Source organism: Triticum urartu, chromosome 2A (genome assembly GCF_056163025.1).
Source record: "Triticum urartu cultivar PI428250 chromosome 2A, HENAU_Tu73, whole genome shotgun sequence".
NCBI lineage: Eukaryota > Viridiplantae > Streptophyta > Magnoliopsida > Poales > Poaceae > Triticum > Triticum urartu.
In genome coordinates, this window is record NC_141874.1 from 29156129 (window position 1) to 29159830 (window position 3702).

A 3702-nucleotide genomic window follows, 5' to 3' on the forward strand; every position below is an offset into this window, starting at 1 on the left:
GTGAGCAGGGAGTGGAGAAACATTATAAATCACATGTTCACACAAAATTTCCACAAGCATCGCACTTCACGGCCTGGTTGACAAGGAACCTTCAACTAACATCTCATGGATTTTCAGTCTAATTACATTTATTTATCTTACAAAAGAAAAAACATAAACTAAAGTCTGTAATGTTCATCCTAAAGTTTATGCACATACAGGTTGAGAATGAATATCTTGATTTGAGTTGTGCATGAATCTATTGATGCACCTATTATTGCCCGGACGTGCTTAATTTGAAACCCACAGGATGAACAGGAAGAGCTTCAATATTCCGCAATAGTTGAGCATAGTCACTGCTTCACACATTTTACAAATGATTATGTAGATACAACTATGGCAAATGAATATTTGCAGCGCGCTTGTGGAGACATCTTGGGAGCGCCCAAACTGTTGGAGAACGTAGTAATTTCAAAAAAATTCCTACGCACACGCAAGATCATGGTAATGCATACCAACGAGAGGGGAGAGTGTTGTCCATGTACCCTCGTAGACCGAAAGAGGAAGCGTTAGCACGACCCGGTTGATGTAGTCGTACGTCTTCACGATCCGACCGATCAAATACCGAACGCACGGTACCTCCGAGTTCAGCACACGTTCAGCCCAATGACGTCCCTCGAACTCTGATCCAGCCGAGTGTTGAGGGAGAGTTTCATCAGCACGACGGCGTTGTGACGATGATGATGTTCTACCGACGCAGGGCTTGTCCTAAGGACCGCTACAGTATTATCGAGGTGGACTATGGTGGAGGGGGGCACCGCACATGGCTAAAAGATCAAATCAATTGTTGTGTCTTTGGGGTGCCCCCCTGCCCCTGTATATAAAGGAGCAAGAGGGGGAGGTGCGGCCGGCCAAGAGGAGGCGCGCCACGAGGAGTCCTACTCCCACCGGGAGTAGGACTCCCTCCCTTCCTTGTTGGATTAGGAAAAGGAGGGAAAGAGGAGGGAGAGAGGAAGGAGATGGTTGACCAACATTATGATTGTGTATGAACTAGGGCTTTGGCTCAACACCTGCTGTATTTCTTGCCCATCCTTTTGTGGTATCGAAGTTGTTCATTAAGATCCATAGGTTCACGTTACAACCCACCAATAGTCGATTCCAGAGCGGAAGGCGAAAAAGATAGGACGGTAACTACTTTAGCTGCTCTCGAAACTGAACCATCGTGAATAGAACTAGCGCTTAAGGAAGAGTAGGATCTGTTAGCAAGTCATATTCAATCACCCGGTCTTCTCCTTTCTAGCTTTTAGATTTTATCATTCTCTCTTGGATTTTCTTGTCCTATTCGGACTAGGGGGGAGGGGCACACGGCCCTGCCCTGGCCGCCTCTCCTCTTCTCCACAAAGGCCCACTATGGCCCATTAAGCCCCCAGGGGGTTCCGGTAACCCCTCGGTACTCAGGTAAAATCCTGATTTCACCCGGAACACTTCCGATATCCAAATATAGGCTTCCAATATATCAATCTTCATGTCTTGACGGGTCTCCTCGTCATGTCTGTGATCACATCCGGGACTCCGAACTACCTTCGGTACATCAAAACTCATAAACTCATAATATAACCGTCATCGAAACTTTAAGCGTGCGGACCCTACGGGTTCGAGAACTATGTAGACATGACCGAGACACGTCTCCGGTCAATAACCAATAGCAGAACCTAGATGCTCATATTGGCTCCCACATATTCTATGAAGATCTTTATCGGTCAGACCGCATAAGAACATACTTTGTTCCCTTTGTCATCGGTATGTTACTTGCCCGAGATTCGATCATCGGTATCTCAATACCTAGTTTAATGTCGTTATCGCCAAGTCTCTTTACTCGTTCCATAATACATCATCCCGCAACTAACTCATTAGTTGCAATGCTTGCAAGGCTTAAGTGATGTGCATTACTGAGAGGGCCCAGAGATACGTCTCCGACAATCGGAGTGACAAATCCTAATCTCGAAATACGCCAACCCAACAAGTACCTTCTGAGACACCTGTAGAGCACCTTTATAATCACCCAGTTACGTTGTGACGTTTGGTAGCACACAAAGTGTTCCTCCGGTAAACGGGAGTTGCATAATCTCATAGTCATAGGAACATGTATAAGTCATGAAGAAAGCAATAGGAACAAACTAAACGATCAAGTACTAAGCTAACGGAATGGGTCAAGTCAATCACATCATTCTCCTAATGACGTGATCCCGTTAATCAAATGACAACTCTTTGTCTATGGCTAGGAAACATAACCATCTTTGATCAATGAGCTAGTCAAGTAGAGGCATACTAGTGACACACTCTGTTTGTCTATGTATTCACACATGTATCATGTTTCCGGTTAATACAATTCTAGAATGAATAATAAACATTTATCATGATATAAGGAAATAAATAATAACTTTGTTATTGCCTCTAGGGCATTTTTCCTTCACAGACCGCATTCATCCTTGCCAAGATCAATATACCCCGGAATGAACTATGCTTTATGAATTGTGTTATTACTTTGCAACTATGAAAAATGAATATTTGTAGCGCGCTCGTGGAGAAATCTTAGCATCGCCCAAACCACATTCATCCTTGCCAAGATCTATGTACCCAGGAATGCACTATGCTTTATGAATTGTGTTGTTACTTTCAGTACCATTCATGAAATATGAATGTTTGAATTTGAATAGTGAGCTGATATTTGAAACATTGTTCAAATGTAGGCATTCTTACCATCAATGTTTTATTTTATACATGTTCAAATAAGTCGGAATGAGGTTTGCACGTGAAATATGATGAGAGAAATAGCAATAGAAGATACCAAAGAAGATAGGTACGTGGGTACTTCTAGACTGCTCCAGAACAGACCCCCACGTTGCCCTACCATAACCATTGTTTTGTTCAGCCCCCCCTGCCAGTCCCACCTTCCTGTTCATTCCCCAACGTCTTCACCGAAAGATGCGACTGCGCAAAGCCCATACCATGGATGGTGCTGGCAGGGTGTCCTCTCTTGTGCGGGAGCTCCTTCACAAGGATGTGAAGTTCAGATCCACCACTTTGTCTCATTCAGGCGTCCTTTGGTTTGGAGGAATTTCATAGGAATTCCATAATATAGGATTCTTATAGGATTTTTTTTCCTTTAGAATCGTTTGATTAATAGGAATGGATTCCTATTCCTACATAGGAATTTTTTTTTCCTTGGAACCATTTGGTTAATAGGAATAGAAGATCACCGACGAGGGGGGCTACATGACCATCAGCCACTCACCACATTTATGGCGAGCCCGCTCCCTCGGGTGCCCGGAAAGCCCGTCGAATGCCCGTCACATGGCTCATTTCTCGACTAGCCCCCCGTCGCCCTACCTACCAAAGTCTAGTGGCAAGGCATCCCTACGCTAACCCTAGCCAACTCTTTCTCCTCCCTAGGGGCGGGACATGTCGGGCCTCAGTGTAAACTATATGATTTCCCAGGCCCAAGTCCACCCCGAAATACACAAGAGGCTAAAATTTCAGGCCCGAGCCCGGCCCGAACACTAAGCCCGACCCAACCTCAACAATCTTTTCATGCGCTCTCTTATTCTGATATTTATTTGCTTGGATATTGTGATCTTCCATCACATGGACTATTATCTCTTCATTCCCCTTCCTCTCATAAAATATACGGAAGGACTATATGGTTTATTACGTTTCCGCTTT